Raw genomic sequence first — 26243 nt, 5'->3', positions numbered from 1 at the left:
TTTAACAACCACTTAGGAGGAAATGCATCTCCTACGGGTGAAACTAAAACTTAAACTTAGGAGGAAATGCGTCTCCTATGGGTAAAATAAACTTAGGAGGAAAGGCATCTCCTATGGGTGAAAGTAAACTAAGGAGGAAATGCATCTCCTATGGGTAAAAACTAAACTTAGGAGGAAATGCATCTCCTATGGGTGAAAGTAAACTTAGGAGGAAATGCATCTCCTATGAGGCGAAACTAAAACAATCTTAGGAGGAAATGCATCTCCTATGGGTAAAACTAAAACTTAGAAGGAAATGCATTTCCTATGGGTGCAACTAAAACGAACTTAAGAGGAAATGCATCTCCTATGGGTAGAACTCTAACGATTTCAAACTAGGAAGTGCGTCTCCCATTAATGAAACCTTCGCTTTCTCTTTTTTTTTTGAATTATTTACTTACCTGTGTTGTCTTCCCTCGAAACTGTTGGGGATTATTTAGACGGGGATGACTTTCTTTTTCTTTTTCTTTTGTTTTTTTTTATCTTTTTATTCTTTTTGTTTTTCTTTTTATTATTCTTTTTTTTATTCCTTTTTTGTTTTGTTTTTGCATAGCTTCTTCCTTCAAAGACTACCTCCCTTGATTTACTTACCTGTTGGGGGGTAAAATGTTATCAGCTGGGGGTACCTGACTTCCAGAAAATTTTCTAAATGGAAGGAAAATTTTCTGCCCCAGTTTGATAATATCCCTTGTGGTGTGCGTTTCTGCATCAATGCCATTTCCTTTACCTGTTTCAAATCAAACAAAATTTGTTAGTTTAAAACATGGTGGTTGGCTGTGATACTCCTATTGGGATTGCTTTCCCTTTCTCCTTCATTGCGCTGTGCTCCACGACTTGTTGGGGATGATATTATGTGCTGGGGATAATCCCTTCCTGCTGGGGATATCCCTCTTCTTTTGTGGCATAGCTTGGAAACTGGCATTTCCCCGACCTTTTAGTCTAGTATGGATTTCGCCGAATCATGCTCACTGCTCTCCTTGCTTTGTTCACGGGCCTTGTCTTTGAGGTTTATAACCTTGGTTTTGGCAAGGATATCCCTCTTGACGCTCGTCAATCCTTTTGTCAATTCCCTTTTGTTGGGGATATCTTTATTGACACTGGCCTCGCGCTTGTTCCTTGCTTACTATACCATTTGGATGTACTAGTCAGATCTCATCTTGAAAAGCTGATGGCATATTTGAAGTCATTTCATACTTGTTCTGGCCCGACAGACTCTATTTGGGAATTTTTCTATGAAAGGAGAAAGATAAAAGAAACAAAATAAAAGACAAAGGAAACGAATGACTCTTTTGCAAAAGAAACTATAAATAAAAATCTATCAAACGCAGATACCGACTCTAATGGCCATGACATGCGTATGTGGCCTATCCTCTGCCGTCAATCATCTTTTAAGATCTTTAATTGGCGATTCCCCCTCTGATTCTCAATCTTATTCGACTTGTAGTGCCCGAAGGGTTTTCACTATCAAGTCTCTCTCATTTTTGGGGTTTTCTCTCAGCTTTCATCGCCTTATGGTGCCTGTGAAGGTTTTCACCAATAAGACTCTCTCGTTTTATATCTCTCTCCAGCTGGGGATTTGGAGTGTTGCTGATATGACTCTTTATGTTGGAGATTAGAGTCCTTTCTGCTGTGGAACAGAATGTTATGTTCGCCGGTAAGACTCTTCATTTGTCTGACTTGGCATTTTTTGAAAACTGATCAGAAGGTCTTTCTTAGGACCGTAATGTGGGTTTTTGGATAGGGCTAGAAAAAAAGGGTATTAAACGCTCAAAAAAATGCATTAGTTTTGGGTTATTAGTTACAACCTTCGGAATTAGATTTATTTACAACGACCGCAACCTCTGCCCCAGTTTCTTGCTTGGGGATATCTTAATTGTTTTTTTTTTCATTTTTCAAAACTATGACCGAGCCGTGAAGCGCCTACGTATCCTCTTTGAGGAATCAGGTCAAACGTAGTTCCCAATTCCTCTTTTCATTTGACTTTCTTTTGTTTTTTTTTCATTTTCTGTTATCATTTCTCTTTTCTTTTCTCTTTTCCCTTTTTTTTCGTTTTGTTGTTTTTTACTTTTTTTTTCTTTTGTTTACCTGCCACGCTTGTGTTTTCTAGTCGTTTTTACTTATTCCGAACGAGGGATACGAAAGAAAAACAATAAGGCTCAAAAGGGGTTAACGAAGGATAAAGTGTTTAGGTAGCAGAACAAAATGCCTTCGTCATTCCAGTCTTCAAAACATGCCAAGTGCAAACAACACACTTTAAATTTGTAGTCTCTTCTGATGGTGCTGGACTTGACAATTATGTTAAACATTTTATTTTTCCTTTGTCATTTCTAAACACCGTTGGGCGACACTCTCATTATCATGACCGACCCTCATGCCAATTTGGCGAATCTTGCTTTTAACGGTTTTCTTTGTGCTTAACTTGCCCCAGTTCCACATGACTCGAGCTCTGAATAATCTCAAACCGTCCTTATTTTCTTTAAATGGTCTGATCGCCTTTCCAGGGTTTTATGATTAACTTTAAAGACTAGGCCCAAAGTGTGTGCGCATGTCATGTCACTAGAATCGGCACTGAACAAAATGATAAAAGGACTAAACAAAAGATGACTGGATATAATATAAGACCGGATTTTGCGTTAGACCGGTGAAATGGTTTGAATAACAAAACAAACAAAATAAACCAGAACAAAATCCTGAAACAAACTGGACAAAATTTAAACAACCACTATAAAAAAATGGAAAGATAAGAAAGTTTGACACAGGACAAAATCCGAATTATAACCCTAACAATCCGAACAACAGAAATGACCACAAAATAAGCCACTACAAGCTTCTCTCTTGCTGACCAAGGAACGAAGCGTCCTCCCACTTTATCAAAACCTGGCATCTTAGCCACTGAGCTTTGCATCAATACTGCCAAGACCATTACCCGCTTCAACATCATCACCCTCCGTCAACAAGTTCTCGATAGGGTTCGAGTGCTCCATGTCACTGTTATTGATCACAATCCGCCCTTCTTGGATCATTCTTTCTATTTCTCTTTTCAAATCCCGACAGCTTTCAACATTGTGCCCCTGGGCATTGGAATGGTATTCACACCTTTTAGAAGGGTCAAAGCTTCTTGCACGTGGGTCCACACGATTTGGAGGAATAGGTGCAATCATGTCATGATTCTTTAACTTCTCAAATAAGCTTTCATAGGACTCTCCTATTGGTGTAAAATTATCTTTCAACCTTTGCTCCCCTTTATACCACTGGCTTGGATGTGGGTTATAGGGCATCTGAAAATTTTGTGGAGACTTCTGGAGATTTTGTGATGCTCGTGCTCGCCTCCTGGGGTGTTTTGGTGGCTGGACAACATACTGAGGTGGAGCGACAGAGTATTGAGCGTCCTGAGGTGGATAATACTGCTCAGGGGAGCATAGAAAACCTGAGGAGGCTGCTCATACCTTCGAGATGTTCTCCTGGGACCTCTTCTAGACCCTGATGTCATCATGATTTCTTCAATCTCCTCATTTGTGTCGCTAAGATTATCTGACTCAACCCGGATAGCCTGAGTTGCGGCTTTAAGAACAGCTTGACTTATAATTTTGCCTGTCTTAAGACCATTCTCTACCATTTCTCCAATTTTGATTGCTTCCGAGAAGGTTTTGCCAACTGCGGACACCATGTTTTGAAAGTAATCTGGCTCTTGCGCTTGAAGGAAGACAGTAATTAGCTCGTGGTCATCCATGGGTGGCTTAACTCGAGCTGCTTGCTCTCTCCATTTTATGGCATATTCCCTGAAACTTTCACTTGGTTTCTTCTTCAGGTTTGAAAGGGACATGCGGTCTGGGGGAATGTCGATGTTGTATTGGAACTGTCTGACAAAGGCCTGTGCCATGTCATCCCAGACATACCAGCGAGACGTGTCTTGATCCATAAACCATTCGGAGGCTACTCCCGTAAGGCTTTCCACAAAATAAGCCATCAACAATTTTTCATTTCTTCCTGCCCCTCTCAGTTGATTGCAATACCTTTTCAGGTGGGCTATGGGATCTCCATGTCCATCGTACTTTTCAAATTTGGGGGTCTTGAAACCAGGCGGCAAGTGGACATCGGGGAACATACATAGATCTTTGAAGGCAACACTCTTTTGGCCTGCTAACCCTTGTATGTTTTCCAACCATTGTTCTAAGCTTTTCACTCTTTGGGTCATCTCTTCCTGTACCATCTTTCGGGCAGGCTTCTCAGTTTTTGCAGCAAGATCAAACGAGTACGAGTGATACTCAGGAGAGTGGTACTGCTCTTGTTGTGTCGCAAATTGTGACTCATGACGAGGAACCTTCCCACTCTGAGTCTCTGGAGCACTTGTAACAGCTTCGACGTTAGTTGTCATTTTTCTTTGAGGCACAAACCAACCACCTCAACTTTCTTCACAATTCAAAACCAAATATGTTAGAATGGACTCAGTCGGTCCTTATTATTATCAATATATATATATATTTAATTATTTTTTTATTATCAATATATATTTATTTATTTATTCATTTATTTATTTATTTATTTTACCTTTATTTTTCTTTTTCTTTTTTTTCTCTTTTTCATCATTTTTTGTGTGTGGTCGAATCTTATGGAGATTGCCTACGTATCATGACCCCGCATGAATCAGACCTTGCGTAGTTCGGACCAATAAAAGATAAACAATACTAATCATTTTTTCAATTTACATATTCAAATAAACTGAAAAAATCAAACAAACCACATATTCTAATTAAAGATTTATAAACTCAAAAACAAAAGGCTAGCTCCCTTTCTCTGTTCGACAAATGCAACCAAATGGTTATTTTTGCTAATGTGGCCCCTTCCAAATTTCACATGAATTTTGAGGCTGGGGAGGGTTATTTTATGACACTTTACAAACTTGTCCGTTCTTTTACGAAAACAACCTTTCGACAACTGAAAGATACTCTGAGGCTATTTCGGCAAGAACGGTTTAAGACGCGGCCGAAGCTGGCTCGGCTTATTATGACAAAATTCAAACGGTATTCACCTGACCGCCGACTCTTTGTTTTTTTTTCAAATTATAATAAAAACCCGGTGTTGCAAACACGGCCCTTCAGTGCCTCGGGGACGAAGATTTTTTAAGGCTATGCGGATCAACTGGACCAAACTCCTAAACATGACCCAAAAGGTGGCTGTTTATGCAAAGTCAGCCTTCCGGCGTTCCTTTCGGGAACATTCGGCTATTTATGACAAACAACATCACCTGACTTATTTATAACTCTTTTTTATCGTTTTTCAAATTAGAAAAGTCAATATTGAAAACATGGCCTTTCAACGTCTCGGGGACGAAGATTTTTAGGCTGTGGGGGTCAACTGGACCAAGTCTTAAAAAATGACCCAAAGGTGGTTGTTTATGCAAAGTCAGCCTTCCGGCGTCCCTCTCGGGAATATTCGGCTATTTATGACAAAACAGCATCACCAAAATTAAAATTTGACATATATTTTTTGTTATTTATTTATTTTTGGCTTTTTTAGCAAAATGGGGGTTGGACCCGATGAGGGTTGCCTACGTATCTCACATCCGGTGAGAATCAAACCCGCGTAGTTCGGGTAAAAGAACTACTTTAAAAGAAGAAAGGAAGCATTTTTTTTGATTGATTTTCTTTTTAAAAGAAACACTTCTAAGATATATTTTTGAATTTGAATTTGCTTTTTTTTTTTTATTCTAAAGAAGAAGAAGAAAATATTTTTTCGGAATTTTACTTTTAATAAAAGAAATGCTTCTCAAAATTTTTTTTTTTGAATTTTGAATTTTCTTTTCAATTTTGAAAAAAGAATCAAAATATTTTCGGATTTGTTTTTTTTATATATATTATATTATTATTTTTTAAAAAAACAATTAGAAAGACTTAGAAGTCAATAATGGAGAAAATATTTTTGGATTATTTTAATTTTGTCATTTTCATAAACAAATAAATAACACATATTTTAAAAACAAGACTCTTTTTTTCATTTTTATGGCAAGACAAACTTTTATGGCAAAACAATGATTATTTTTTCTACTTTTCCTTTGCTTTAATAAAACAAACAAATAAGACATATTTTTATTTTTATTTTATATCCTCCAAATTTCGGCAGAGTTTCGACACTACTTGGACATTTGTTTTTTTCTAACAATAAGTAGTTATATCTCTACACTGTTATTTTCTCCTCTTTTCCACTATTTTCTAATTTGTGGATGATGATGAAAACATACACAATCTTTTTTTTCGAATTTTCAATGTTTTTTTTTATATATATACATATATATTTTATTTTTATATTTTTTTATGTTTTCAAAAATGTGGCATGGGGGACATAGGGAATTTCAAGACTTCTTGGATTCCGCAAATGTTCCCCATGTACTTTTCCCAAAAATGAAGCGTGGGGGACATAGGGAATTCCAAGACTTCTTGGATTCCACAAATGTTCCCTAGGTGCTTTTCCCAAAAATGAAGCGTGGGGGACATAGGGAATTCCAAGACTTCTTGGATTCCACAAATGTTCCCTAGGTGCTTTTCCCAAAAATGAAGCGTGGGGGACATAGGGAATTCCACGGCTCCTTGGATTCCACAAATGTTCCCCATGCTTTGATTAAAATAACACCATGCTGAAAATGACCAAATGACCCATTCGCCCTTGACTAAATACAACATGTAGCACATAGGATGCCAAAAGCTGGTCTATTATTTTCAGGTTGCTTGTCCTAGACGGACCCAACCCCTGTGTTGAGTCCCCTAAGTCAAATGCACATGATGCAAATAAACGTTCCTACTAGGGATCCGACATGTGGCTTTGTTATACTAGGTTCAGAACCTGGGTGTTTGTTCTAGACCTGGCTTACCCGAGCGGACAGCTCGAGCCGAGGGGGGCAGCGTACCGGGAATACAGAAGCTTCACCGGCTTAGCAACTTATCCGAACCTCGTTCTAAATTGGGATTTGACACTATACAGAAAAGAAGTCGTACAAAGTACACCCTTCTTCATGATTTAGAAGACTCAGAAAGGATATGGGTTTCGGCACAGTTTATATACAGTTCAAATAATATCAAAACGGTAAAAGCAGCATTTAACACATTAGGCTCAAACATGTAAAAATCAGATAATAGATAAAGCCAAATAATAACAATTATTTTAAGCTCGAATTCTTAACCCTGAACCAGTGGTTCTGGGTCTAATCCCCAGCAGAGTCGCCAGAGCTGTCACACCTCATTTTTCCGCACCCGAGGGGGTGCAAGGGAGTTTTTTCCAATTAAAGGACAATCGAAAGGGGATTTATTTATTTATTTCAGAGTCGCCACTTGGGAGATTTAGGGTGTCCCAAGTCACCAATTTTAATCCCGAATCGAGGAAAAGAATGACTCCATGTTACAGTCTGCGTACCAGAAATCCGGATAAGGAATTCTGTTAACCCGGGAGAAGGTGTTAGGCATTCCCGAGTTCCGTGGTTCTAGCACGGTCGCTCAACTGTTATATTCGGCTTGATTATCTGATTTTATACACGTGTGAACTTATGTGAAAAATTTAACTTTTTACCGCTTTTATAATTATTATTTTAAAAGAATGTGAACATCATTTAAAACACGTCTTTGGACTGCATCACATGAAATGCACCCATAATCCGGAACACATTTTATTTGATGTTTTGGGATTGGGATTTGGGTCGCATGAAATGCACACCCATGTTTAAAAAGTAAATTATCAAACACGCGCCTAAAGAGACTATCGCGCTATTATTTTGGGAAAGCCACAAAATTCGCTAAGCGGCCCTCATGAATTCTAAGTAATTTAAAACAAGTATTTACTGAGGGACCCGCAATTTGTATTTTTATTCGGCGAGGCTCATCTCATTCTTATTTTTTAAAAGGAATTTCCAACGTCATGGAAATGCATCTCGGGCCACGCCACAATCAATGTGAGCGTGATTAGAGGCGTATTTCGATCCCGTTGAGATTTGGATTTGGGTCACATAAATGTGCACCCGAGTTTAGGGAGATAACATTATTGAAGGCGCGCCTAAAGCAACTAGCGCATTATTATTTTGGGTAGGGCCGTGAAATTTGCTAAACGGCCCGTCCCGGAATCTAAGTATTTAATGCATATATTTTTGTGAGAGTTCCGCAATCTGTACATTTTTTATTTTTGGTGAAGCTTGTCCCGTTTTTTTTATTTTATTATTTATTTTTATTTTATATTTTAAAAGGATGCCATTTTTACGCCTTTAACAATACTAAACCTTACGGCTTCTTTACAACTACAATCTCATAACTTGTCAAGATTTAATAAAAGAAGTTAAGCGAATGAGTGTTTCGGGCGTAGTAACAACAGGTACTAATACTAATTTTGTCCAAATAAACTGAGACAATGAAGGGACGAACGAATCAACGTCAAACTGTGTCTTAGGACTACTAATACAACTAAATCAAATGACATCAAGTAAACAATAATAACATAACACAAAAATGAACTAAAATGCATACGGTGAAACATAAGCAGAAAATTATCATACCAATTTCTATATTGCATCTTCGAACATTTAATGTAAAGTTTCTTTATCTAATACATCGAGGTTTACTAACCTGAATAAACAGAAACGTATAGAGCCATGGACCAAACCTCAACATCGACTTCGACGGATAACCTCGAACAGGAAACAATAGAGAAGGTCGTCAGAGCTCGGACTGAATAGCTCACGCCAGAAACTCGAACACGAACGGACCAAAATAAGTCATGACTGCGACTGGTTTTTCCAGGTGGTCATTTGGACGTGAGGGGGCTGAACGGAAAGCAGCGATGGTCGGATTTACTGGAGGATCGCCGGACTGTTTTTTCCTTTGTTACGACGAAGGAGAAGAAGTCGTCGTGGGCTGGTAGTTCGGATGGTCACTGGACGTGAGGTCGAGGAGCTGGGGTCCGACGTGGGGGGATGGGGATTTCACGATAGGAGGGTGATGGGGAAGGTGACGAACTGGTGGTTTTCGTGGTGGTTTTGGGTTAGGGTTGGGGGTGGTTTTCGTTTGCTGGATGCAGCAATAGATGCTGCTAGATAGCAGCTGAGGTGTGGGGGGTCGTTTGGCTTGAGGAAGGAGCAACTATGGTGGTTTCATGGAGGTGGGGATGTTCGGAGATGGTAACGATGATGGTGAACATTCGGAGGAGATGGGCGTCGTTTGTGGTGGTGTTCGGATGGTGCTGATGGGGCAGTCCGGGGGGTAGGACTGTTGGTCGTCATCTTTGGACAGTGTCGACGGGCCTGTTTGGTTGTTGAAGGAGGTGGTGAGACGGAGAGGGGTTAGCTGGACGGGACGTAAGGAATGGTTGCGACGGAGTTTGAGAGGAGACGGGATGGTTTGGTGGTGGTGTTTGCTGGTGAGAGGATCGTGGGTTTTTTGACGTGAGCCCGGGTCTTTCCTGTTCTTCTTCTCTTGAAGAAGATGATCCACAGTAATATCCCGTTTTTTTTTTCAAAAAATCTCCTTTTTCTTCCTTTTTCCAAAAGTCCCCCCATGCTTTGGCCTTGTCTGTGTATTTGATACACAATGCCCAGAAAAATGAGCCCCACGCGTGGTGAGGTTCAAGGTTTGTGTCCCCCACGCATGGTGGAGTTCCCCATGTGTCCTGGACTCGGTTTATTATTGGCTAGGTCCGAAATTAGGCCTAAAACCGGGTAGCTCGAACCCGAATATTATTCTTTTGCCCGGACCCGATTAAGATCACAACGTTGTTCGACTAATCCTATGTAAGCAAAAATAACTACAAAAATAAGACTAATATTTAAACAACACTATATCTTTTTTTTTTCATCCTTCTCCAGTCGCACCCTACCCCCACAACACCTGAACCACTGTCCATCACTCCGTCGACCATTGCTCGTCGACCACTGTCCAAACCAACCAGTCCTACACCCTAAACCATGCCAGAGCTGTCACACCTCCTTTTTCCGCACCCGAGGGGGTGCAAGGGAGTTTTTTCCAATTAAAGGACAATCGAAATGGGATTTATTTATTTATTTCAGAGTCGCCACTTGGGAGATTTAGGGTGTCCCAAGTCACCAATTTTAATCCCGAATCGAGGAAAAGAATGACTCCATGTTACAGTCTGCGTACCAGAAATCCGGATAAGGAATTCTGTTAACCCGGGAGAAGGTGTTAGGCATTCCCGAGTTCCGTGGTTCTAGCACGGTCGCTCAACTGTTATATTCGGCTTGATTATCTGATTTTATACACGTGTGAACTTATGTGCAAAATTTAACTTTTTACCGCTTTTATAATTATTATTTTAAAAGAATATGAACATTATTTAAAACACGTCTTTGGACTGCGTCACATGAAATGCACCCATAATCCGGAACACATTTTATTTGATGTTTTGGGATTGGGATTTGGGTCGCATGAAATGCACACCCATGTTTAAGAAAGTAAATTATTAAACACGCGCCTAAAGAGACTATCGCGCTATTATTTTGGGAAAGCCACAAAATTCGCTAAGCGGCCCTCCTAAATTCTAAGTAATTTAAAACAAGTATTTACTGAGGGCCCCGCAATTTGTATTTTTATTCGGCGAGGCTCATCTCATTCTTATTTTTTAAAAGGAATTTGCAACGTCATGGAAATGCATCTCTGGCCACGCCACAATCAATGTGCCCGTGATTAGAGGCGTATTTCGATCCTGTTGAGATTTGGATTTGGGTCACATAAATGTGCACCTGAGTTTAGGGAGATAACATTATTGAAGGCGCGCCTAAAGCAACTAGCGCATTATTATTTTGGGTAGGGCCGTGAAATTTGCTAAACGGCCCGTCCCGGAATCTAAGTATTTAATGCATATATTTTTGTGAGGGTTCCGCAATCTGTACATTTTTTATTTTTTGTGAAGCTTGTCCCGTTTTTTTTATTTTATTATTTATTTTTATTTTATATTTTAAAAGGATGCCATTTTTACGCCTTTAACAATACTAAACCTTACGGCTTCTTTACAACTACAATCTCATAACTTGTCAAGATTTAATAAAAGAAGTTAAGCAAATGAGTGTTTCGGGCGTAGTAACAACAGGTACTAATACTAATTTTGTCCAAATAAACTGAGACAATGAAGGGACGAACGAATCAACGTCAAACTGTGTCTTAGGACTACTAATACAACTAAATCAAATGACATCAAGTAAACAATAATAACATAACACAAAAATGAACTAAAATGCATACGGTGAAACATAAGCAGAAAATTATCATACCAATTTCTATATTGCATCTTCGAACATTTAATGTAAAGTTTCTTTATCTAATACATCGAGGTTTACTAACCTGAATAAACAGAAACGCATAGAGCCATGGACCAAACCTCAACATCGACTTCGACGGATAACCTCGAACGGGAAACCATAGAGAAGGTCGTCAGAGCTCGGACTGAATAGCTCGCGCCAGAAACTCGAACACGAACGGACCAAAATGAGTCATGACTGCGACTGGTTTTTCTAGGTGGTCATTTGGACGTGAGGGGGCTGAACGGAAAGCAGCGATGGTCGGATTTACTGGAGGATCGCCGGACTGTTTTTTCCTTTGTTACGACGAAGGAGAAGAAGTCGTCGTGGGCTAGTAGTTCGGATGGTCATTGGACGTGAGGTCGAGGAGCTGGGGTCCGACGTGGGGGGATGGGGATTTCACGATAGGAGGGTGATGGGGAAGGTGACAGACTGGTGGTTTTCGTGGTGGTTTTGGGTTAGGGTTGGGGGTGGTTTTCGTTTGCTGGATGCAGCAATAGATGCTGCTAGATAGCAGCTGAGGTGTGGGGGGTCGTTTGGCTTGAGGAAGGAGCAACTATGGTGGTTTCACGGAGGTGGGGATGTTCGGAGATGGTAACGATGATGGTGAACATTCGGAGGAGATGGGCGTCATTTGTGGTGGTGTTCGGACGGTGCTGATGGGGCAGTCCGGGGGGTAGGACTGTTGGTCGTCGTCCTTGGACAGTGTCGACGGGCCTGTTTGGTTGTTGAAGGAGGTGGTGAGACGGAGAGGGGTTAGCTGGACGGGACGTAAGGAATGGTTGCGACGGAGTTTGAGAGGAGACGGGATGGTTTGGTGGTGGTGTTTGCTGGTGAGAGGATCGTGGGTTTTTTGACGTGAGCCCGGGTCTTTCCTGTTCTTCTTCTCTTGAAGAAGATGATCCACAGTAGTATCCCGTTTTTTTTCAAAAAATCTCCTTTTTCTTCCTTTTTCCAAAAGTCCCCCCATGCTTTGGCCTTGTCCGTGTATTTGATACACAATGCCCAGAAAAATGAGCCCCACGCGTGGTGGGGTTCAAGGTTTGTGTCCCCCACGCGTGGTGGGGTTCCCCATGTGTCCTGGACTCGGTTTATTATGGGTTAGGTCCGAAATTAGGCCTAAAATCGGGTAGCTCGAACCCGAATATTATTCTTTTGCCCGGACCCGATTAAGATCACAACGTTGTTCGACTAATCCTATGTAAGCAAAAATAACTACAAAAATAAGACTAATATTTAAACAACACTATATCTTTTTTTAAATATTTTTCAAGATTTAAAATAGCTACAAAATATTAATAAAACTATTTTTTGTAATTTTCGTTTTTTTTTAAAAATATTAAGATAAAATATGAAGTAATATTTTTGTATTTTTCAAAGTTAAAATGACTATAAAATATTAATAAAACTATTTTTTTTGTAATTTTCGTTTTTTAATAAAGACAAAATATAAAGTAATATTTTTTGTATTTTTCCAAAATTAAAACGACTACAAAACATTAATAGAATTATTTTTTTGTAATTTTCGAATTTATATAAAGTACCAAAATAAAGTACAATTTTGTATTTTTCAAGTTTATGAGAAATACATAAACTAAAATTTATATATATATTTTTGTGATTTTTCTTTTTGCAACGAAATAAAGTAAAATAGTTAAAATGGCTATATTAGACCCAATTTCACATATTCACGCTAAAAATGTGAAAACTCTCGAGGAGGGTCAAAAATCACGTGCTTACAAGGATTTGGAAATAAATCTCCCCAAAGCAGCAATTCTTCCCGTTAATCGTTGTACTTCCTTTTTATTAGTAAGGATATCCAAGATTTCTTCTATTGCTTTGATCTGAGAAGGATTCACTTCAATACCACGGTTAGAAACAAGGAAACCCAAAAACTTACCTGATGCAACTCCAAATGCACATTTTTCTGGGTTGAGTTTCATATTAAATTTTCGCAAAATTTCAAAAGTAATAGATAGATGAGAAATATGATCATGAGATTGCTGGGTTTTGACGAGCATATCGTCTATATATACCTCCATTGTTTTCCCTAAATGTTCTTGGAACATTTTGGTGACCAACCTTTGATAGGTTGCCCCAACATTTTTGAGACCAAAGGGCATTACTTTATAACAATAAGTCCCCCTGTCTGTGATGAAAGAAGTTTTTTCTTCATCACCAGGATCCATTTTGATTTGATTATATCCTGAGTATGCATCTAAAAAACTTAAAAGTTCATGACCTGCGGTCGCATCAATTAGTTGATCTATATGTGGTAAGGGAAAGGAATCTTTTGGACATGCTTTATTTAAATCAGTGTAATCTACACAAACACGCCACTTACCATTTTTCTTGGGTACAACCACCGTATTAGCTAACCAAGTTGGATATTTTACCTCACGGATTGATCCGATTTTTAATAATTTTTGGACTTCATCCTGAATCACCTGGTTCTTGAAAGCACCTTGTTTCCGTTTCTTTTGCTTTACTGGTGTGAAAGAAGGGTCCTCGTTGAGTTTGTGAGTCATCACATTTGGAGGTATCCCTGTCATATCAGCGTGGGACCAAGCAAAGCAATCTAAGTTAGCTTTTAAAAATTCGATTATCATACCTCGCATGTTCGTGTCTAAATTAGCCCCGATATAAACCTTCCGTTCAGGCTGTTGATCAAATAGCGTCACTGCATCAAGCTCTTCAATCATCGTTTTGATGCTTTCGTTCTCTTCAGGTTCTTGAATTGTGTTAGGCCTTGAGTCCAAATCTGTTTTCTCTTGTTCAGTTGAAGTTTGATCTTTTTTACTTTCAACTGTTTCCTGTAATTGCTATTTTGCTTTATTTACGGCGCTCGTACTTGTTACAGCGTTGACATTTCTGGCTATCTGCTGATCCCCACGAATTTGACAAATTCCCCATGGTGATGGGAATTTGATAACTTGATGTAGGGTTGATGGGACAACATCCATATCGTGTATCCATGGCCTTCCCATGATCATATTGTAGGCCATTTCCATATCAACTACCTGAAATTTAGTTTCCTTCACAACACCCATAGCAAAAGTTGTTAGTATTACCTCACCTTTTGTTACTACACTTGAGTTGTCGAAACCTGACAAGGTGTGCGCCTTAGGTAACATTTTGTCTTCAGCTTGCATTTCCCGCAGTACCCTTAGTAATATAATATTTACAGAACTTCCTGGATCAATCAAAACTCGCTTTACATTAGTATCATATACAAGTAAAGATATTACCAGTGCATCATTATGTGGAGTTGTCACTCCTTCGTTATCTGCGTCATCGAACGAAATGCTTTCATTGTCAAGGACCTGCCGCACCCGTTTCCCGTGTGTAATCGTTACCTTAGAAACCTTGTTGGAAGCTGTGTAAGTTATGCCATGAATATCTTCTCCCCCGCTTATGACATTCACTGTCCTCTTGGGTGAAGGAGGTTGTGGTGGTTCTTGTCTGTTTTTCATATAAGCTTGTTTTCCTTTCTCACTAAATAATTCAGTGAGGTATCCTTGTTTCAATAAATGATCTACTTCACTTTGCAGGAATCTGCATTCTGAAGTTTTGTGCCCGTGATCATTGTGAAATTCGCACCAATGATCCGGATTGCGTCTACTTGGATTTGACCGCATTTCTTTCGGCCACCGTACCTTATCTCCCATGCTTCTTAAAACAGCTACGAGCTCGGAGGTAGAGACGTTAAAATTATATCCACCGAATCGTGCCTTTAAACTCTTGTCATCATCACGTGAATCTTGTCTATTCCGATCATTCCTGAACTTTGAAGAAGAGCCAGAATCCCGGTTCCTTGACTTTTGATTGTATTGCTGGTTATCTTGCTTCGACCGTGGGTCCTTTCCTGCGGGTCCCATATATGGATCGTACCTATTTTTACCTGATCTTTTTTCGGAATCTGACCTTCGGGTACCGCCCCTTTCTTCATGATGGGGCTTAGGTACGATATCTTCTTCGATTCGCAGCTTCGTGCTATACCTGTTGTAAACATCATTCCATGCGGTTGCAGGAAATTCTCGAAGACTTTCTTTGAGTCATCTCGTGGCTTCAGAACTTTTGTCATTTAAATTACTTGCAAAAGCTATAGCAGCCCAATTGTCAGGCACACGAGGTAGAGTCATTCTTTCACGTTGGAACCTATCAACGAAGTTTCTAAGCAACTCTGAATCCCCTTGTTTGATTTTGAAAATATCTTCCATCCTTTTCTCAACTTTTTGTGCTCCCGAATGTGCTTTAATAAAAGAATCTGCAAGCTCAGCAAAAGAATTAATAGAATTTTCAGATAAAAGAGAATACCAGGTTAATGCACCCTTGGTGAGTGTTTCTCCAAATTTCTTGACCAATACTGATTCAATTTCTTGTTTGGTCAAGTCGTTGCCTTTTCACGCCAGTTGTAAATGCAGTCACGTACTCCTTTTATTATAGGTGGAACTCCAGGGATTTGCTCTATTCGCTCATTTTGTTCCTTCAGCTGTTTCTGCAAGGTTAGTACTAAATTTTGCAAATATGAATTATTTAAATTACCTGGTCCCCCTTCTTGTGGTTCACTGGGGGTTGCTCCGTTTCCAGAATTATCAAGACCAGAACGGGGGTTCTCCAATGTATTATTATTAAGAGCAATCTGAACATTTTGAAGGAGTTACAACTGAAGCTTTGCAAAAGCTAATCGATGCACAAGTCGGCAAAGCTCTTCAGGCACTTGTTGGTCTTTTTTCGGAATCTGACCTTCGGGTACCGCCCCTTTCTTCACGATGGAGCTTAGGTACGGTATCTTCTTCGATTCGCAGCTTCGTGCTATACCTGTTGTAAACATCATTCCATGCAGTTGCAGGAAATTCTCGAAGACTTTCTTTGAGTCATCTCGTGGCTTCAGAACTTTTGTCATTTAAATTACTTGCAAAAGCTATAGCAGCCCAATTGTCAGGCACACGAGGTAGAGTCATTCTTTCACGTTGGAACCTATCAACGAAGTTTCTAAGCAACTCCGAATCCCCTTGTTTGATTTTGAAAATATCTTCCATCCTTTTCTCAACTTTTTGTGCTCCCGAATGTGCTTTAATAAAAGAATCTGCAAGCTCAGCAAAAGAATTAATAGAATTTTCAGATAAAAGAGAATACCAGGTTAATGCACCCTTGGTGAGTGTTTCTCCAAATTTCTTGACCAATACTGATTCAATTTCTTGTTTGGTCAAGTCGTTGCCTTTCACGCCAGTTGTAAATGCAGTCACGTACTCCTTTTATTATAGGTGGAACTCCAGGGATTTGCTCTATTCGCTCATTTTGTTCCTTCAGCTGTTTCTGCAAGGTTAGTACTAAATTTTGCAAATATGAATTATTTAAATTACCTGGTCCCCCTTCTTGTGGTTCACTGGGGGTTGCTCCGTTTCCAGAATTATCAAGACCAGAACGGGGGTTCTCCAATGTATTATTATTAGGAGTCGGCGTAGGTGGCGCAGCAGGCAATCGACTAACAAGTGCCTGAAGAGCTTTGCCGACTTGTGCATCGATTAGCTTTTGCAAAGCTTCAGTTGTAACTCCTTCAAAATGTTCAGATTGCTCTTGTTGATCAGCACATGATTCAGTAACAGAAGTGCCTTCACGAGATTGACGTGGTGAATTTAAAGGAGAGGGAACCACGGTATCTTGATTTTGATGTATTTGATTTTCATGGCTTCCCAATGTGTTGTTACTATTGTTGTCGGCGTTATTGTTTGACATGGTGACGATAATAGATAAGATATAGTTTAAAAGGAAAGATTATCAGATTCCCGGTAACGGAACCAATTTGTTTAACCAAAAATATGAGTCCTTGGTCAAAGCTAAAAGAGAAATTCGGGTTACTGATAATCAGAAGACAAAAATAAAATACTTTTGAGAACAATGGCAGAAGGTAAATAGATAAGTATTTCAATGAATTCTCAATAGTATTCCGTATCCTTACAAATGATGATCCTTCTTCCTTTTATAGATCATTCTAGGTAAAGGAATAAAGCCTCAGCTTTAATGATATAATCATGAGCAATAAATGACATTAAATAGGCCGTTACACAATCATTCCTATTAAATACCAACTTTATAATGTATCAGACATTTAATAATGAATTTGGGCTCCTTTCTGTCATCTGATCCTTGCTTTCAATGCCTTCTAATCCATTGGCTGCAAATAATTTAAATTGGTACGAGACTCGTATCTATACGTCGTCTCGTGCTTATTTAAATTCTTCTTCCCGTGGCTATTTTCACCGTGCCTCTTAGTCAATTGCTGTTCTTTGACCATTCAACTAATCCACGTGTCATGCCACATCATTTTTAATATAAGTTCAGTTTTTTCCCAATACAAGGTTGACTCGAGATCAATAGCAGTTCTTTGTTTAAAAACATAAACTTTACGGAGCAACGCTTTCTGGAAACTCTGTTGTTGCTTGGAACAAGCGGTAGAACGCATTGATTCCATCAAGAAGCAGTGGATGGCAATACGGGACTGGTACACTAACATCAAAGGTTTGAAAGCACAAAAGTTTTCTTTAGCCAGTATACCTGAACGTGCTGTAGAGCAGAGGTGAAGTCAGGATTTCGAGCTTATGGGGTCAGGATTCTAATCGTTAAAAGTTACTGGGTTCTAAATTAATCATTTATATATATTTAATGATTTTTAAGACAAAATACATGATTCGAATCAAAGTTACTGGGTTCAGCCGAACCCGGTCCCAACACTCTACCTCCGCCAGCCACTGCTGTAGAGCCCGAGAATATTATGATCGGCCATGAAATTGAGTTCGAGATGATGCAAGATCGAGTTGCAAGAGGATCAAGTGAACTAGAAGTTGTCTCGATTGTAGGGATGGGTGGCATCGGCAAGACAAGTTTAGCTAACAAGCTTTACACTGATCCATTCATTATGTCTCGCTTTGATATTCGTGCAAAAGTTACTACTCCCTCCGGTCCAAAATAAGTGATTTTTTGGATGTTTTCACGCAGATTAAGAAATTCACCTTTTAACATTAATTAACAATGAAATTGACTATATTAACCTTTACTATCTCCCATAAACACTCCTAACACATATTCCAACGCTATTTACTCCAAGGATAATGTAGGAAAAAAAATAATTAATTCATTTTTGAAATCTGGAAAAATTACTTATTTTGGACCACAATAAGAAGGCCAAAAAATCACTTATTTTGAACCGAAGGGAGTATTTCACAAGAGTATTGCACGAGAAATGTACCACTAGGACTTCTTTCTTGTATAAGTGGAAGGACTAATGAATATTTCGAGCAAGATGATGGCCAACTAGCAGACCAACTGTAAAAGCTTCTAAAATGCAGGAGATACTTGATCCTCATTGATGACATATGGACTACAAAAGCTTGGGATGATATAAAGTTATGTTTCCCGAACTACACTAATGGAAGCCGAATACTCTTGACCACTCGGAATGTGGAAGTAGATAAATATGCTAGCTCAGGTAATCCTCCTTGTCAAATGTGCCTTTTAGATTTTAATGAAAGTTGGGATTTACTGCACAACAAGGTCTTTGAGAAAGATTGTCTCTCTCCTAAATTTGAAAAAATTGGAAAAGAAATTGCATTAAAATGCGGAGGATTAGCTCTAGCAATTACTGTGATTGCGGGACTTCTTTCCAAAATTGGTAAAGCATTGGATGAGTGGCAAAGTGTTTCCAAGAAAGTAAGTTCAATGGTAAGCACTGATGTTGACGTCCAATGCGAGAGTGCTTGCTTTGAGTTACCATCACTTGCCACATCACCTAAAATCATGTTTTCTATATTTTGGAATTTTCTCGGAGGATGCAGATATTCGTGTCGATCAACTCTTGGAATTTTGGGCAGCGGAGGGATTTTTGAAGGTAGAAGAGACAAAAAGCATCGAAGAAGTGGCAGAAAAATGTCTACAAGATTTAATAGATAGAAGTTTAATTTCCATCCACTATGGGACATTTTTTGGAGAGACAAATTATTGTAGAAAACATGATGTTATCCGTGAACTCTGCTTGAAGGAAGCTCGAAATATGAATATTATGAATTTTATTGGAGAAAAGAATGATCAAAATTCATGTGCACTATCCATTCATTTTTCCCCAAATAGTCGAGGTCGGACCAGTACCCAATTGAGCTACCGTATTATTGGGGAAAAATTGGCTAGATCGTGTCCTAATAATGAGGCTCGTTCTATTTCTTTTTCAAGAGGAAGTCAGGGTTCATGTAAGAGTTGTTGCCTTTCAAGCTAGTAAGAGTACTACATCTTGCTTTTATGAACTTTACTGTTTTTCCCAGTGGGATACTTGATTTAATTCACTTGAGATACCTAGATTTGAGTCTTTCTCCTACCGTGCAAGATTATCTAGCAAAAGTGACTCCCTCATCAATAGACATTCCTCCTTCCATATCTAGACTATGTTATTTGGAAACTTTTATTCTTGATGAGGCATATATCGAGGGCCCACAACATCCTCTGATATTACGATCGAAAATTTTGACTATGCCACAACCGAGGCACCTCTCTTTGGTCTGGAATTACTTGCATTATCATGAGCTTACAGAGAACAGTTTGGTTCTGAAAATTTTGAAACGTCTCTTACGTTGGAATCCTTGGTATTGTACTGTATCTTTCTTCAAACTATTTCCCAATTTAAAGAAGTTGGAAATATGGGGTGTTGAAGAAGACTTTCGTAGTCGCAAGGACCTCTATGATTTTTGCTTGTTAGATCAACTCGAGGAATTGGAATTTTATATGTCTCCACTAAATTATCAAGCTTGCTTTCTAGAAAGCATTACACCTTCAGGTGCTGCTCCACAAGATCCTCTGAGGTTTCTGAAAATGCGAGGTCCAACTCCTACACATGTTGTTCCACCTACTCCAAATGTTGTTCCACCTTTGCTCCTACCTCCTCCAGATGCTTTTCCACAAAATCTGAAGACGTTAACTCTTTATAGGACTTATTTGTGGTGGAAGGATTTGAGCATTGTTGGTAAATTGCCCAAAATCGAGGTTCTTAAACTAATAAATCATGCGTGTAAAGACAAAGAATGGGAAGTAGCGGACCACGGTTTTCCTCGCTTGAAGTTCTTGTACCTAGTAGCAGTGGTTTTCAGTACTGGAGAGCTAGTTGTCATCACTTTCCCTGCCTTGAACGACTAGTTATTGAAAGTTGTCGTTATTTGGATTCAATCCCTCAAGATTTTGCAGATATAACCACACTTGCTCATATTGGTTGTTGAATTTGGCAAAACCTTTTGTCCCGCATCGGTGGGAAAAGAAGGGTTGGGGGGATTTTCCCCCTATAAAAGAAGGCTTAATGTTTAGGATTTAAACACACCTCTCATTTGCCTTCTCATATGTTTAAGGCATTTGTATCTTCTCTCTTTAGTATTATTTCACTTGTATTTTTGAAGTGAAATAAAATATTGGTTGTGTCCGAGGAGTAGGCAAAATTAGCCGAACCTCGTAAATTCTGGTGTTCCCTTTATTGTTGTTTTATTGTCTTATTTATTATTTGGTGGCTGTCATAATTTTTGGTATAGTAGTTGTGACTTATTCACACTATATACATTTGGCTTCCGCAACAATTGGTATCAGAGCCAAGGTACTGTCTAAGTATGCTTTGTGGTTGCAGCATAGTCTGATCTTCCACATCAGAAAAGATTTATCTTGGTAACTGATTCAAGGTTCTGTCTGAGTATGCTCTGTGGTTGCAGCTTGGTCTGATCTTCTACATCAGAAAGGAAATAATCTTGATTTGTGTCGTCAGATATTAAATAATATTTGTGTCAAATATGGGAGACAATAAACAAGAAGAATCTACATCAAGTGTCAACAACACGTCATCATTGACATCTTCGCTTATGACAAGAATTGTGTCAAATGCAAAATTTGCGGTAGAAATATTGACGGGTCCGGACATTTTGGGATGTGGCAAGGCGAGGTTCTAGATGTCCTTTTTCAACAAGGGCTAGATCTGGCCATTGAAGAAAAGAAACCAGATGTTATTGGAGAAGAAGATTGGAGAATTATCAACCGTGTTGCTTGCGGTACCATTCGATCCTACCTTGCTAGAGATCAGAAATATCCATACACAAAGGAAACTTCTGCAAGTAAATTATGGAAAGCACTGGAGGATAAATTTTTGAAGAAAAACAGTCAAAATAGATTGTACATGAAGAAGAGACTGTTTCACTTCACCTATGTTCCTGGTACCACGATGAATGAACATATCACCAATTTCAATAAGTTGGTCACAGATTTGCAAAATATGGATACAACTTATGATGATGGTGACTTGTCCTTGATGTTGTTGGCATCACTTCCTGATGAGTACGAGCACCTTGAAACTACTCTACTCCATGGAAATGACGAAGTTTCTCTCAGAGAAGTTTGTTCGACTTTGTACAGCTATGAACAAAGAAAGCGAGAAAAACAGAAGGGCGGAGAAGGAGAAGTACTATTTGTGAGGGGTCGTCCTCAAAATCAAACGAGGACAAAGAAGGGAAGATCCAAGTCAAGATCCAGACCCAGCAAAGATGAATATGCCTTTTGTCGAGAAAAAGGGCACTGGAAGAAAGACTGTCCGAAGTTGAAGAATAAGGCCAAATATAATAATGGAAAGGCCATTATGGATTCAAATGTAGCTGATTGTGATGATTCAGACTTCTCATTAGTTACAACAGAGTCATCAACATCATCAGACATATGGTTGATGGACTCGACTTGTAGCTATCATATGTGTCCCAACAGGGACTGGTTCGTGGATTTTCAAGAAGGAGAATATGAAATTATTCACACAGCGGATAACATCCCTCTTACCTCATATGAGATTGGTTCAATACGATTAAGGAACCACGATGGAATGATCAGAACATTAACAGATGTTCGATATGTACCAGATTTGAAGAAGAATCTCATCTCTGTGGGAGCCCTTGAATCAAAAGGGTTCAAAATCATTGCAGAAAATGGAGTGATGAGAGTATGCTCCGGTGCACTAGTGGTAATGAAGGCTAATCGGAAGAATAATAATATGTACCGCTATCGTGGCAGTACAGTTATTGGGACAGTGACAGTGACATCCAGTGACGACAAAGAGGCAGAAACAACCAAGCTATGGCACATGCGCTTGGGACATGCTGGAGGAAAATCCTTGAAAACTCTATCAGATCAAGGATTGTTAAAAGGAGTCAAGGCTTGCAACTTGGAGTTTTGTGAGCATTGTGTTAAAGGGAAACAAACAAGGGTTAAATTTGGTACAACGATCCATAATACTAAAGGCATTTTGGATTATGTACACTCTGATGTTTGGGGTCCTTCCAAAACACCTTCATTGAGTGGGAAGCACTATTTTGTAACCTTTGTTGATGATTTTTCCCGAAGAGTATGGGTGTATACAATGAAGAGCAAAGATGAAGTGTTGGGAATTTTTCTCAAATGAAAGACGATGGTGGAGAATCAAACAGGCAAGAGGATCAAGTGTATTCGCACAGACAATGGAGGTGAATACAAAAATGATCATTTCAATAAGGTCTGTGAAAATGATGGCATCGTCCGACACTTCACTGTTAGACATACACCATAACAGAATGGAGTGGCAGAACGTATGAACCAAACCTTGCTGGAGAAGGTACGGTGTATGTTGTCCAATGCTGGCTTGGGCAAAGAATTTTGGGCTGAGGCAGTTACATATGCATGTCACCTCATTAATCGCTTACCATCTGCTGCTATTGATGGCAAGACACCATTTGAAAAATGGTATGGAAAGCCTGCTGTAGATTATGACTCTTTGCACGTGTTTGGCTCAACTGCATATTATCATATGACAGAGTCAAAATTGGATCCAAGGGCAAAGAAGGCTATTTTTATGGGAATTACTTCTGGAGTCAAAGGATATCGCTTATGGTGTCCTATGACAAAGAAAGTAATATTCAGCAGGGATGTTACCTTTGATGAATCTGCTATGGTAAATAAGGTAACAGAAGATACCAAACAAAATAAAGGTGCTTCTAAGCAGGTGGAGTTTGAGGGAAAATTTATTTTTCCTACACAAGAAGCAGAGGAGGAAACAAATGAAGATTACCCTCTGGAAGGAGAGCCAGTAGAGGAGATTCCAACTCAGGAACCTCAACAACAACTTGAATCAATAGCAACCAGCAGGCCAAAAAGAACAACAACGAAACCTGTTCGTCTCATAGAGACGGTTGCTTGTGCAACCTCAATTGTAGCTGATGAAGTTCCTACCACTTATAAAGACGCTGTCCAAAGTTCAGAAGAAGATAAGTGGAGGATTGCCATGGATGATGAAATACAGTCCCTTCATCAGAATCATACATGGAGATTGGCCAATCTCCCGAAGGGAAAGAAAGCAATTGGGTGCAAATGGGTATTTGCAAAAAAAGAAAGATTTCCTAACCAATTAGATGTTCGCTACAAAGCAAGATTGGTGGCCAAAGGATATTCTCAAAAGGAGGGAATTGATTACAATGAAGTATTTTCTCCAGTTGTAAAACATTCCTCCATTAGAATTATGTTGGCTTTGGTAGCACAATTGGATTTGGAACTAGTTCAGATGGATGTAAAAACTGCGTTTTTACATGGAAACTTGGAGGAGGAAATCTACATGACTCAGCCAGAAGGATTCAAAGTTGCTGGAAAAGAAAATATGGTGTGCAAACTTGAAAAATCGTTGTACGGATTGAAACAATCTTCTAGACAATGGTACAAGCGATTTGACGAGTTTATGTTGCGGCAAGGGTACAAGAGAAGCAAATACGATCATTGTGTGTATTTGCACAAGCTTAAAGATGGTTCCTTTGTATATCTTCTCCTACATGTTGATGATATGTTGATAGCTTCCAAGAATTCGGAAGAAATTGATAAATTGAAGATTCAACTGAAGAAGGAGTTCGAGATGAAGGATTTGGGTGAGGCAAAGAAATTTTTTGGCATGGAGATAATTAGAGATAGACGTTCAAAGAAACTCTGTTTATCTCAAAAGGAATATTTGAAGAGAGTACTTCAACGTTTTGGCATAGATGACAAGACTAAGCCAATTAGTACTCCACTTGCTTCCCATTTTAAGCTAAGTACTATTATGTCGCCAATGGATGAAGCTGAACGAGAGTATATGTCAAAGGTACCATACGCAAATGTTGTTGGTAGCTTGATGTATGCAATGGTTTGCACAAGGCCTGACATTTCACAAGTTGTTGGAGTTATTAGCAGATATATGCACAATCCAGGGAAGGAGCATTGGCAAGCTGTGAAGTGGATTCTACGGTATATTCATAATACTGTAGATGTTGGGTTAGTTTTTGAGCAGGAAGACAATCAGTCTATAGTTGGATATTGTGACTCAGATTTTGCGGGTGATCTGGACAAACGAAGATCAACTACTGGTTATGTGTTTACTTTTGCAAAGGCACCAGTTAGTTGGAAGTCTACTTTGCAGTCAACAGTTGCTTTGTCTACAACAGAGGCAGAGTACATGGCTATTACAGAGGCCGTGAAAGAGGCAATTTGGCTTCAAGGATTGCTAAAGGAGCTTGGTGTTGAACAAAAAGGTATCACAATTTTTTGTGATAGTCAAAGTGCTATTCAATTAGCGAAGAACCAAGTTTATCATGCAAGGACGAAACACATTGATGTTGGGTATCATTTGGTACGAGAAATCATAGAAGAAGGTGGAGTCACAGTGAAGAAAATTCATACTACGGAGAATCTTGCTGATATGCTGACAAAGGTGGTGACTGCGGTCAAGTTTCAACATTGTTTGGATTTGATAAACATTGTTGAAAACTGAAGATTGAAGATGAAGACACAATCAAAATTTGTTATTGAGAGAAAATTGAAGATGTGGAGATTTGTTGAATTTGGCAAAACCTTTTGTCCCACATCGGTGGGAAAAGAAGGGTTGGGGGGATTTTTCCCCTATAAAAGAAGGCTTAATGTTTAGGATTTAAACACACCTCTCATTTGCCTTCTCATCTGTTTAAGGCATTTGTATCTTCTCTCTTTAGTATTATTTCACTTGTATTTTTGAAGTGAAATAAAATATTGGTTGTGTCCGAGGAGTAGGCAAAATTAGCCGAACCTCGTAAATTCTGGTGTTCCCTTTATTGTTGTTTTATTGTCTTATTTATTATTTGGTGACTGTCATAATTTTTGGTATAGTAGTTGTGACTTATTCACACTATATATATTTGCCTTCCGCAACAATTGATGTATTCCTGTGTGTAGAATCTGTTGGGAATTCTGCCAAGCAAATTCAACAGGACATGCTAGACAACTATGGTAGTTCCTCCCTTGAGATCTATGTAGTAAGACATCTTCTTCCTTAAAGTTAATTCTTATATCATTCATTTACTTTTAACCATTACTCCATTTAAATTACCATATATAGAAATCGTTGTAGAGATCAATTTTGTTTTCTGTCCAAATTAAGATAGAAACCTCATTAACCAATCACTAGTTAGCTTACATGTCACGTGACGTGCTTGATAAATTTTCCCAATCTTGAAATGCACAAATTGAATATCCATGGTTTTTTAGGTCACGAGTGATCCATTTATTATTATCACTCTTTTTGATAGTGAAAAGTTCGGTTATGAAATTTTTTCAATTAGGATTCGAAATAATTAGGTGTCAAGCGGAAGCTTCAACAAATCCTAAAGATCATAAATGAGACAATAAAAGAGAAATATATCAAAAGAAACACAAATATTTAACGTGGTTTAATTCCTTCTAAAAGACGAAAAACCCAATTATGGTAAATATGTTGTCATGTCTTTCAAGAGATAGGAAAATTAAATATGATAAGAAAATCAAGACAAATATGTAATTCTTATATCTTTTAGACTGCTTTGCGATCTAAAGAAGTTGCAAGTATGTGGTAATGAAG

The 26243-nt window shown here is 38.9% G+C and overlaps 1 pseudogene; it reads left to right on the top strand.

The window, feature by feature from the left end:
• The window catches only part of LOC107831312 (putative late blight resistance protein homolog R1B-16), a 39155-nt pseudogene extending 13121 nt beyond the window's left edge, over positions 1 to 26034 (top strand).
• Positions 26035 to 26243: the final 209 nt, after the last annotated feature.

Source organism: Nicotiana tabacum, chromosome 8 (genome assembly GCF_000715075.1).
Source record: "Nicotiana tabacum cultivar K326 chromosome 8, ASM71507v2, whole genome shotgun sequence".
NCBI classification, from domain to species: Eukaryota; Viridiplantae; Streptophyta; class Magnoliopsida; order Solanales; family Solanaceae; genus Nicotiana; species Nicotiana tabacum.
The sequence above is the reverse complement of the archived record's forward strand: the minus strand, read 5'-3'. Positions and strand labels throughout refer to the sequence as shown.